Source organism: Sceloporus occidentalis, unplaced genomic scaffold (genome assembly GCF_023333645.1).
Source record: "Sceloporus occidentalis isolate IW3139 unplaced genomic scaffold, rSceOcc1.0.p SCAF_21, whole genome shotgun sequence".
Lineage (NCBI taxonomy): Eukaryota > Metazoa > Chordata > Lepidosauria > Squamata > Phrynosomatidae > Sceloporus > Sceloporus occidentalis.
The window spans coordinates 14,941,257-14,953,968 of record NW_028317001.1 but is presented as its reverse complement, the minus strand read 5'-3'; the positions used below and the strand labels follow the sequence as shown (position 1 = coordinate 14,953,968).

General features: G+C 44.8%; 1 pseudogene across 1 annotated transcript; it reads right to left on the bottom strand.

Moving 5' to 3' along the window:
- Positions 1 to 2,624: 2,624 nt before the first annotated feature.
- On the bottom strand, positions 2,625 to 7,061 carry LOC149301665 (uncharacterized; annotated as a pseudogene). The gene is made up of 3 exons (XR_016272242.1): positions 7,050 to 7,061; positions 5,181 to 5,301; positions 2,625 to 4,258 (listed from the first exon to the last, which is right to left on the bottom strand). The product of XR_016272242.1 is annotated as an uncharacterized LOC149301665 (transcript).
- Between the last annotated feature and the right edge of the window lie 5,651 nt (positions 7,062 to 12,712).

Below are 12,712 nucleotides of genomic sequence, written 5' to 3'. Positions count from 1 at the left end.
ACCCTCAACAATCAGCACCTCCGTATTATCTGGATTCAGTTTCAGTCTGTTTTTCCTCATCCAGCCCATTAATGCCCCAAGACATTCATTCAGAGGGGAGATGCCTTCCTTAGTTGACGCTGAGATATATCTTGGTGTCATGAGGATACTGATAGCACCCCGTCCCATGCCTCTGGATGATCTCTCGCAGCGGTTTCATGTAGATGTTAAACAGCATTAAAAGAAAGCATCCTTAAAGTTGTGCATAGATGGTACCTGACACCATGACAACTTGCAGGCCTTACTAAGAGCCCCATCTGATGCTGTTGGAGAGGATGTAATACTAGAGGTACCTTCCTGCACATGTGGTCCGATTGTCCAACTGTATTTGCATTTTGGCATTCAGTTGTTAACTTAGTTTCAGAAATCAGTGATCAAAAGACTGTCCCTTCTCCAGAACTTTTATTGCTTTCAATGTTTATTAATGAAAACAAGACATTACACAATAAAGATATTGTTGCATTTTTGTTGGCATTGGCCAGGATTGAAATTGCCAGGGCTGGGAAAACTGGAAAGGTCAATATGACTGATTGGTGGTCTCGATTTTGGGATTTTTGGTTTATGGAAAAGCTCACTGATCAATCTAGAAGGTTTTGCAGGGGGGAATCTTCCTCTGCCTTTTGAAGAACGATGGTCCCCACTTATATCTGATCTCAAGCACATTGGAGCAGAAGTGGGCCTTCCTTTGTAATAGGATTCCCTTTCGAGGACTGAACTGGTGCAAAGAAGGTATCTCTGTCTTCTGAGTCCATCCCTGTTTTTATGTAATGTTGCCCTTTTACATCCCATGTGACCTTGAATTTTTGAAGTTGGTTTTTAAGGTTTAAGAAAAAACAGCATTAGTGACAGGACGACGCCCCGAGGAACGCCAGATTTATGCTCCCTTTTAGAGAAGCAACTGTCTCCAAGCATCTCCATCTGGAATCTGCCTGAGAGAGAGGACCAGAACCACTGCAACGCATTGCCCTTGATCCCCAATTCCCTCAGGCTTTCCATAAGGATGCCATGGTCAATGGTATCGAAGGCCTCTGTGAGATCCAAAAGCATCAACAGGGTCACACTTCACATGTCGATGCTCAAGCAAAGATCATCTACTAAGGCGGCCATAATAGTTTCGACTCTGTATCCCACCCTGAAGCCAGTTTGAAATGGGTCCAGATAATTTGTTTCATCCAAAATCGCTTGGAGTTGAAGAGCAACTGCCCTCCCAATCATGTTGTTTAGAAATAGAAGATGGGGGACCAGTCTGTAATTGTTCATCTCCAAGGGATCTAGGGAGGGCTTTTCCATAAAGGGCTGTAACACCATTTCTTTTAAGCAAGATGGAAAATAGCCCTCCCTAAGAGAAGTATCTATGATATATCTCAGGTGAGTCCTAAGTGCATCTCCTCCTTGGATGACCAGCCATGAAGGGCAAGGGTCCAGAGGGCAAGTTGTCTTCTTCTCATTTCCTTAGTACTCACAGATTCAAAGTGATCCAGTATGATCTTATTCACAGAGTCACTGGGCACCTGACCTATGGCCTCTGCAATAATGCTGGCGTCCAAGTCAGGTCTTAGCATTTAAATCAGGGGTCCTCAAACTCCGGCCCTCCAGATGTTTTGGACTTCAGCTCCCAGAATCTCAGATCATTGGCCAAGCTGTCAGGGAGGGCATTATGAGGTAGGAAGGAAATTTGCATGTGGATGGTGATTGGCTGAGGGACAAAGAGGAAGGAGGAGCCTTTGTAGGGCTCTGTAAGTCTATTCAGATTGACTGTAGACTACTGAGGTAGGAAGGAAATTTGCATGTGTGCGGTGATTGGCTGAGGCTTCTGGGAGATGAAGTCCAAAACCCCCTCCCCTCCATGGCCATGCCTCTCTCCAATGGTTCCCACGGCGTCTATTCTCATAATAACCCCCCAAGTACCTGGGACCCAAGGAATCCTCCTAGTAGGGGGCAGGGAACGAAAGAGGGAGAGATCTGGCAGGCCCCCGCCTTTCTTTGAGAGAAGAAGAGGGGTTTCCCTCCTTCTTATAACCCCCCAAGGACCCCCAGAAGACCCTCCAGCCATTCCTCTGAATGAACAAGGGCTCTCCCCACTTTCCTCCCTCCTCAGAACAGACTGTGAGGGCAGCCATGGCTTCAGGAGCTGAGACTGTGCATACATAGATGCCCCCAAAGGCCCCTCCTCAGCATGCACAGGGATTGCCAGGACCAAGATGTTTCTGCTTATTCTGCTGGCGGCCTTTGCAGGAAAGGAAGGTATGCGCTGGGGGTTCAGCGGCCTCCCCTTCCTTCCCTCCTTTCTTCCTTTGAGGAAACCGCAATGGAGGCCAAGGTGCAGAGCTGGACTCAGGAGGGAAAGCCAGGAAAGGAAGGCTCTAGTTTTGAAATATACCTGTCTCTGTGTATCCTGTATGTTTGTGTGTTTCTGTGCACGTATGTGTGTGTGTGCCCCTCCTGTTCTTATGGCTGGGAATGGAGCTGAGGACTGAAGAGAGAAGAAAGGGTCAGTTTGGGCAAATTCAGAACTTCTGCGCATCAAAGAGTCCAGTGTGTTGAAACAGCAAAGAACTTTATTGAGAACACACAGAAATCCAGTGTTTAAGCCAGAACTGCCCACTCCAATCCAAACAATACATTAAAACCCCAAACGTTCAACATCACCCTCTTCCAAACCTAGCCTCACCCCCAATTCCTACAGTCTATGCCCAACAGGTAACAAGGCCCCCTTTGCCATTCCCAGAAACTAGCCCTTTCTGTTAATACCCCAAAATTTTCTTCAGACAACATCTCACACTTTGCAAAAGATATCATTCCCATAACTATTCTATCCAGCTGCAACAAATCCCACCCCTCATCTACCTAACCTATACCACAATCCACAATCCACGACAAATATACAACCCAAAGCAATTACCTATACTATTAGCAATTAAAACGTAAACTTAATAAAATATGACTTTTAAACATAAACAGACATATGGACAGACAAAGCTAATAAAATCATAAGGGCCTTTTCTTATTACACCAGGATTAAAAATATATTCTTTGTACTCCTTCTTGACAAGTATAATGTTAGTTCATTACTGGGATTGCTGTAGATTCTCCCCTGTGTGGCCTCTCTCATGTTTCACTTGGGCTGACTTGTCAGAAAAACATTTCCCACAATGCTGGCATTTGTATGGCTTTTCTCCTGTGTGGACTCTCTGATGTCTCACTAGGTCTGACTTTGAAGAAGAACATTTCCCACAATGCTGGCATTTGTATGGCTTCTATCCTGTGTGGATTCTCAGATGTTTCACTAAGTCTCCCTACAAATAAAAACAGTTGCCACAATGCTGGCATTTGTATGGCTTCTCTCCTGTGTGGACTCTCTGATGTCTCACTAGGCTTAACTTCCAAGAAAAACATTTCTCACAATGCTGGCATTTGTATGGCTTCTCTCCTGTGTGGATTCTCAGATGTTTCACTAAGTCTCCCTTCAAAGAAAAACAGTTGCCACAATGCTGGCATTTGTATCGCTTCTCTCCTGTGTGGACTCTCTGATGTCTCACTAGGTCTGACTTAGAAGAAAAACATTTCCCACAATGCTGGCATTTGTATGGCTTCTCTCCTGTGTGGACTCTCTGATGTCTCACTAGGTCTGACTTAGAAGAAAAACATTTCCCACAATGCTGGCATTTGTATGGCTTCTCTCCTGTGTGGACTCTCTGATGTCTCACTAGGTCTGACTTAGAAGAAAAACATTTCCCACAATGCTGGCATTTGTATGGCTTCTCTCCTGTGTGGACTCTCTGATGTCTCACTAGGTCTGACTTAGAAGAAAAACATTTCCCACAATGCTGGCATTTGTATGGCTTCTCTCCTGTGTGGACTCTCTGATGTCTCACTAGGTCTGACTTAGAAGAAAAACATTTCCCACAATGCTGGCATTTGTATCGCTTCTCTCCTGTGTGGACTCTCTGATGTCTCACTAGGTGTGACTTCCAAGAAAAACATTTCCCACAATGCTGGCATTTGTATGGCTTTGCTCCTGTGCGAGATCTCTGATGTCTGACTAGGTCTGACTTTAAAGAAAAACATTTTCTACAATGCTGTCATTTGTATGGCTTCCTTCTTGTGTGGACTCTCTGATGCTTGACAAGGACTGACTTGTAGGCAATTTTTCCCCCACAATGCTGACATTTATGTGACTTGTTTCTTGTGTGGACTCCCTCATGACTGACATATTCTTCTGTAAACAAGGACAATGACAGACAAGACTGAATCTCAGCGTTAAGAGAGGAAGGTATTACCCCAAGATTTAGCCGTACGTTCACCCCTTCCTATTTCAGGTTAAATTAATAAAGTTGGTGTGAGTGACATGAGCATGACACTGTTCTGGATGCCCCCAAACCCATATAATGATTGTATTCTTACTCCTAGGAGCTAGCAATGAAGAGATTGTAGGGGAACTACCATGAGGAAATCAGTGGCATCAGAGAGTCAGGCAGTTGAAAAATATTATATGTATGTACATATGTATGTAATATATGTAAAACTATTTTAATAGAAAAGTGGCATCATTTCCTGTGAGACTGCCATAGAGTAATGAGTCAGAGCACATGGCATGATGCAAGCTAACTGCAGAGGATGCTTCATGCTGTGTGGCACCAGGAGATGACTCACAACCAATACAATATACAGCTAAAAAAGCCAATGTCATTCTAGGTTGCATCAATAGGAGTAAAGTTTCTAGATCAAGGGATGTAATAGTGCTACTCTATTTTGCTTTGGTCAGAATAATCCTGTGTCCAGTTCAGGGCCCCACAATTTAAAAAGGATGTTGTCAAGTTGGAACATGCCCAGAGGAAGGCAGCCAAAGTGGTGAAGTATCTTGAAACCATCAAGCCCTTTGAGGAGCGACAGTAAGCGCTCTTTGACAGTGCAACTCCCTTAGTTTCGTGGAGTCCTCTTCCTTGGAGGTCTTTAAACAGAGGCTGGATGGTGTTTGGAAATGTATTCCTGCATGGCAGAAGGGGGTTGAACTGGATGGACCTTGTGGTCTATTCTAACTGTATGATTCTATAATTCTAGTGGAATCATAGCACCATGATAATTTAGTACAAAAGGGATCTCAGTCTTCATAGAAAATACAATGGATTCCGGTTCCTTACCCACAGAGGCCACATTCTCATAATTCTCCATCATCACATAACTGTACATCAGTCTCTGCTTCTTTGTCAACAGTTTCCATTCCTCCTCAGTGAAATATACTGCCACATCCACAAAGGTCACCTGCAACAGAAAACAGCCCTCATCCAGAGAGTGACTAAGCAAAAGGGGAGGAAAGCACATGGTGCATCCCAAATATTATTTCATCACTTCAGAATTCAGTCCAGGAAATAAACTTTAAGTTATGTTAGCAAGCAAAAACCTGCTGCCTTTAAATCCAGTTTGTCTCAAATCCTTTCAATATAATATACTTAGGGAGCTGGACATGTTTAGCCTGGAGAAGACAAGGTTAAGAGGTGATATAATAGCCCTGTTTAAATTTTTGAAGGGATGTCTTATTGAGGGGGGAGCAAGCTTGTTTTCTGCTTCTCCAGAAAACAGGTTCCAGAACAATGGATGCAAGCTCCAGGAAAAGAGATTCCACCTGAACATTAGGGGGAACATCCTGACAGTAAGGGCTGTTCGACAGTGGAACACACTCCTTCCTCTGAATGCAGTGGCATCTCCTTCCTTGGAGGTCTTTAAGATGAGGCTGGATGGCCATCTGATGTGTATGCTTTGATTGAGAGTTCTTGCATGGCAGGGGGTTGGACTGGATGGCCCTTGTGGTCTCTTCCAACTCTATGACTCTATGATTCTAATATAATAAACAATATAATTTAGGCCATGGCTGGGATATTGATGATGGATTAGGATACTCACTATCCCAACACATACAGAACATTTAGCCACCAAAGAATTATAGTGCATTTAGAAATTTCTTGCAACATTTCAGAGGCAAACGTCATTTTTAATAACAGTTTTGGGGAGCACACTGGGATTGAGGGCCACTGGGGCTACTCCATATTTAGATCCAGAGATGTTCCCCCATATCCTCCAACATTGCAGAGATGGGAAAAGCAAGACACATGTGGACAAGCAATCCAGAAGGCAGTGAAGATGGCCAAAGTTGTTTATGAGGAAGATCACATAAGCTAGGAAGTGCACAGCACTTTGCTTTAGCTTCAGTCTCCTGGGAAGGGCAATAACCTGCTTCATTCTTTCCTCTCTTCTCCCCACTTTTGAGTTGATGGGGTGCAAACTGAATGGCACTCAGGAATTGAAGTGAGCTGAGAAGGGGGAAAGTGGGAGGAGGAGAGAGCAACCGGGACATTTTTAAAAGCCCCTGAAAAAGTGGGGTGACAGAGGGTTAACCAGGACTGTCTCTGCCATATTGGGAGAATATGTTCTCTGCTTGCTTTCATGAACTGACCTAGCAGTGACACAGATGAAATTAATAGTCAAGAACTTCAGCTCACCAAAGAATTCTTGTACCTCCGCAGCCTCATTCTCTTGGAGTCCAACTCCCTCCGCTTGGCCTCTGTGTTGGACATCAGGTGGGCAGGGGTCCTGGTGGTCTTGCACTTGGGTCACTTCCAGCAAGAGAGGCCCCAAAGCAGTGTAGAAGGAAGCAGAGATGAGGTCCCTGAGAAAAGGGGCCAGGGTTAGGACTGGCTTGGCAAGAAATCCTGCAGCACTCAAAGACACAGAGAATCCTGCTGGTGACATACGCAGGTGACATATGCCTCCTTTGGGCCGATGCAGAGGTAGGCATCCCCTTCCTCCCTCTGCACCAAACAAAGCCCCCTGGACCTAGCATAGATTCACTGCAGCTCCCCTACACAACAGTTACTCCATGCCCTATTAGAGTGGTGAAGGATGAGGGGATGGGGAATTGGAGAGGGCCGGGTTATGTCCCTGTAGCTAGATGTGAACTGAGTGCATCATAAATAAATCATCTGCTGAAACCTCCAGAGGCCCCCAGTGCTTACCCCCAGCACCATCCCCTTTCCCAAGAAGGCTACATCCACACTATAGAAATAAGGCACTTTGACACCGCTTTAACCGCTCAGTGCTATGTGATCCTGGGCTTTTATCTTTGGGATACTTAGCCTTCTCTGCTGCAATGAACTACAAATCCCAGGATTCCACAGGACGGAGCCAGGAGAGTTAAAGTGGTATCGAACCGGATTATTTCTCTAGAGCAGATACAGCCTAAATCGGTGGTAAAAGGATAGAAGCACCCAAGTCTTGTTTTTACCCTCCAAATAATGGTTTTCCTTTAAAAAAATTAATAGTTTGTTTTAGTCTGTAATCCCTATTTTTGTTGTTCTTGTTTGTTTCTATTTTTATTTGGTCATTTGAGATGGCTTCCTTCTTGAGTGAAAATCTCTTAATAAGAAACTGGGGAGACTTTTAAAACCTCACAAAGGAGCCACTTTTGGCCTTTTTGGGGGAGAAGCCTCCTCTTGGAAGCCAAAGCCCAATGTTTGTGAAGAAGAAGAATAAGGCTTGCATTAAAACTCTCCTCCTCATTTCTGATCCCTTTTAAAACCCATGTTCCCCAGAAGGAGCAGAGCTTTGTAATAAGAAAACCCTCTCAGAAAAGACACACACATCCTTCCTTTTGGCCCCAGGAGCCTGGCCTCCTTCTGACTCTGGAGCCTCAGGAGAGAAAGAGAAGCCTCTGTTCAGCTGAGGCTCAGAGAAGGTTCTGGAACATTATTCCTCACATTCACAAGCAAAACAAAATGGCCACCAGAAGACAAAATGGCTGTTGGAGCACAAAAAGGTTGCCAAAACACAGAATGGCCACTGGAACACAAAATGGCTGGAAGAACACAAAATGGCTGCTGGAACACAAGGAGGCAGGGACTGGGATTCCAGCCAATCAGGGCCAGGGATGGTGGGAGGGACTGGGATTCCAGCCAATCAGGGCCAGGGATGGTGGGAGGGATTGGGATTCCAGCCAATCAGGGCCAGGGATGGTGGGAGGGACTGGGATTCCAGCCAATCAGGGCCAGGGATGGAGGGAGGGACTGGGATTCCAGCCAATCAGGGCCAGGGATGGTGGGAGGGACTGGGATTCCAGCCAATCAGGGCCAGGGATGGTGGGAGGGACTGGGATTCCAGCCAATCAGGGCCAGGGATGGTGGGAGGGACTGGGATTCCAGCCAATCAGAGCCAGGGATGGTGGGAGGGATTGGGATTCCAGCCAATCAGGGCCACGGATGGTGGGAGGGATTGGGATTCCAGCCAATCAGGGCCAGGGATGGAGGGAGGGACTGGGATTCCAGCCAATCAGGGCCAGGGATGGTGGGAGGGACTGGGATTCCAGCCAATCAGGGCCAGGGATGGTGGGAGGAACTGGGATTCCAGCCAATCAGGGCCAGGGATGGAGGGAGGGACTGGGATTCCAGCCAATCAGGGCCAGGGATGGTGGGAGGGACTGGGATTCCAGCCAATCAGGGCCAGGGATGGTGGGAGGGACTGGGATTCCAGCCAATCAGGGCCAGGGATGGTGGGAGGGACTGGGATTCCAGCCAATCAGGGCCAGGGATGGTGGGAGGGACTGGGATTCCAGCCAATCAGGGCCAGGGATGGTGGGAGGGACTGGGATTCCAGCCAATCAGGGCCAGGGATGGTGGGAGGGACTGGGATTCCAGCCAATCAGGGCCAGGGATGGTGGGAGGGACTGGGATTCCAGCCAATCAGGGCCAGGGATGGTGGGAGGGACTGGGATTCCAGCCAATCAGGGCCAGGGATGGTGGGAGGGACTGGGATTCCAGCCAATCAGGGCCAGGGATGGTGGGAGGGACTGGGATTCCAGCCAATGGCAGCCCTGAGGAGGCAATCATGTGTAAAATACACATCATAAAAACATCACAAAGTATAAACATTCCAATTACAGCAATTGCAGGGCAGTTATGCTGTTATGACCGGAAGTAAACATATACACAATTATAATTATATACACATGCTGATATTGACCAGAACCTGGGGGATATATACATGCACATATTTCTCCATGCATTTGCTTATGTTTAAATTGTATGCAAGTAGAAGAGTATATATAAATGTGTTTATATATATATATATATATATGATCCAACATGTCCTGGCATATCTCTCTGTCTCTCTCTCTCTGTCTCTGTCTGTCTGTCTGTCTGTCTGTCTGTCTGTCTCTCTCTCTCTCTCTCTCTCTCTCTATATATATATATATATTTAAATACGTTTGCGTACCCATGCAGACGTTCAGACAGATATCTATGGGTATGTATAGATGTATCTATGGGCATTGTATGCAAGATCTATAGACTTGAAACATTCCATACACACACACACACACACACACACATATATATATATATATACGCTCATAAAGGTATGAATGCACTTAGATAGAGATGCCTGCACACACACACACACACACACGTACAGATGTATATGCAGAAACACACATGCACACATCCATCTGTTGTTGTCCATTGTTCTGGTCCGTTGTTCCAGGTGATGCTGGAGAAGACGCCCTGCCTCCAGCGGAACCAGAAGCTGCAGGCGATGAGGAGAGGGACTCCTTGCCCAATGCATCGCTCACCTGGAGGGCCAGCACCAGGAAGGTCACAAAGGCCCCATTCCCACTCCCTCATTTGCCCTGGATAGAACTGGGCAGATCCGGGTGCCCCATATCGAATCTCCCCAGAAACAAGTTCCTACTACCCTTTACCTCAATCGGGGTCATCTACCCCCTGAACTTGATCCGATCATGACTGAGGCTGAGTCCATATTTGCCGGCAGCAGGGAAGAGCCGGTTGTTTTCAAAAGGAAAGGGTCAATAGTCCGCTTCCAGAAAACCACACGAAGGGGATTTGCCCTGGATCTCTTGCGCAATCCCCTGATCGAGTTGTGTTAAAATCGCTGCGAGTGTGAACTTCGAACTTTTAAACCGGTTTGGGAACCAGGGTAAAATGTAGTCTGAATGGCCCCTACATTTAAGGGTGAAGGGAGCAAGAAACAACAAGCAAAGTCTAAACACTTCCTTTTACCATTGCAGCCTTGGAGCGTGTCGCCACCCTCGAACTACCAATCGCTCCACTGCAGCAAGACCAGGAGCAACACAGAAGGTGACTATAACAACTCGGTGTGTGGCGCTCCCCACAACAATGATGTGGGTCTTCCTTTTTTATTTTCAAAAATGTTTATTACACTGAGACATTCCCATGATAGCGTTTAAATTACCAAATATCGACCAAATATTAACTGTTAATTTAACGGACTGTTATCACCCTTTTCTTCAAATGTTTTAAGACAACTCCATTCCATTTCTAAATATTATTTTGGTTTCCCTCTTAGTAAAGCAGATACTACATCCATATTTCTAGTTTCATGTATCTTAATCAACCTTAGATAGAAGGATTAATTGCAGATTTCCAAACTTGAGCAAATAAGATCCTTGCACATGAGACCATATATAAAACAATCCTATTGTATTTTACTCACTTTATGTTGTGTGTCATGTTTAGTAAAAATAAATTTGGTTCAAAGGGAATATTTATATCCAGAACGTTTTGGATGCTTCCATGAATCCTTTGCCAGAATCCTTGAGCTTTAATGCATGTCCACCAATATGAAAGAAGCTTCCCTCGGGTTCCCCGCATTTCTAGCACTTAGTATTGCCAGCTTTGTATATCTGGTGGATTTTGGGGGGTCAGATACCACCTGTATAACATTTTGATGTAATTTCCTTTATAGTTTTGGCACAGAGTGAATTTATTTGTCCCTTTCCATGATTTTCCCCATTCCTCTCTATATCATGTGCCCATCTTACCATGCTGTGTTTAATAATTTCATCTTCTAGATCTCTTTCTTTTAATAGTTTATAATATTTGGAAATGTGTTTACCTTTTTGGTCCATCATAATTTTATCTATTTCATTGATATCCATCGTTAACCCAGGAGATTTATTGTCTGCCTTAAAACGATTGTTTAATTGGTTCTATAAAAACCAATCCTTCATGTTTCCTCTTTCATTAAGTTCTTCCATACATTTCATATTGTATTTTCCTTCTGGTGTTTTGTTTATTAAATCTCCATATCTTAGCCATGGAGTATCTTTGTCCTTTGTTCTATTGTAATAGGCTTCTTGCAATTACACCCAAAATTGATGTCTCATTTTATACCATACTTTAAGCAATGATCTTCTTATAACATGATGGTTAAAAGTATTATCATCTTTTGGTTTTGTATACCATATATATGCATGTATACCAAGATTCAGGTTAGCTTTTTCTATATTCAATAAAGTCTTGTTTTCTAATTTGAACCATTCTTCTAACCATTTGAGACAAGCTGCATAATAATACAGCTTAAAGTTTGGTAAGTTACATCCCCCCTTGAAGCAAAGATCATTTACTAAGGCAACCATAACAATTTCGACTCTGTATCCCATACTGAAGCCAGTTTGAAATGGGTCCAGATAATCTGTTTCATCCAAGACCGCTTGGAGATGAAGAGCAACTATCCTCAAAATTATGTTGGTTAGAAATTGAAGACAGGAGACCGGTCTGTAATTGTTCATGTCCAAGGGATCTAGGGAGGGCTTTTCCATAAACGGCCGTAACACTGCTTCTTTTAAACATGATGGAAAATAGCCCTAACTAAGAGATGTATCTATGATATATTTCAGGTGATATAAAAAGGGAAGGGTTGGGAGGGCAAGTTCTCCTCTTCACACTTACAAGGAGCTTGGCCACATCCTCAGTACTCAAATTCAAATTGATCCAGTATGATCTTACTCATGGACACCTCACTTATAGCCTCCGCAATAATGCTGACGTCCAATTTGGCTCTTATCTGAGAGACATTATCTGTGAAATAGTCATTTAAAGCATCATAGTTAGCTGTGGAAGGCTCTAGTAATGGGTTCCAGGAGGAAGGTGCCTGAAACAGGTCCCAAATCCCCCCCCCCCCCCCCCGGACTTCAGCAGTCCTTTTATGCTTCTCTTCACTTGGCACTTTCATTCCTTTCAGATGCCCCAAAGACCCCTTCTCAGCATGCGCAGGGATTGTAAGGCCTTTGCTGCTGCTGCTGTTTATTCCATTGTCAGCCTTTGGAAGAAGGGAAGGACTACAGCCTTTTTTCCTTCCTTCCGGAATGGAGCCCAAGCTGCGGAGCTGGACTCAGGAGGGAAAGGCTGGGAAGGCTCTGCTTTGTACATATAGCTCTGTCTCTCTGGGTATATATGTGTGTTTGCCTCTGTTTTTATGTCTGGGAATGGAGCTGAGGGCTGAGGAGAGAAGAAAGGGTACATTTTGTGCAAATGCAGAATTTCTGTACACCAATGAGTCCAGTGTGTTGAAACAACAAAAACTTTATTTCAAACACATAATCAGAAATTCAGTCTTTAAGTCAGAGCTGCCCTCCCCAAACCAAACATTAAAACCCCAAAACCTAAAACATTACACTCGTCCAAACCTGGCCCCCACCTCCAAATCCCACAGTCTATGCCCCACAGGTAACAAAGCCCCCTTTGCCATTCCCACAAACTAGCCCTTTCTGTTAATACCTGTCCCCAACTTTCTTCAGCCAACATCGAACAAATTCCAAATGCTATCATTCCCATAACTATTCTAACCAGCTGCAGCCAATCCCACC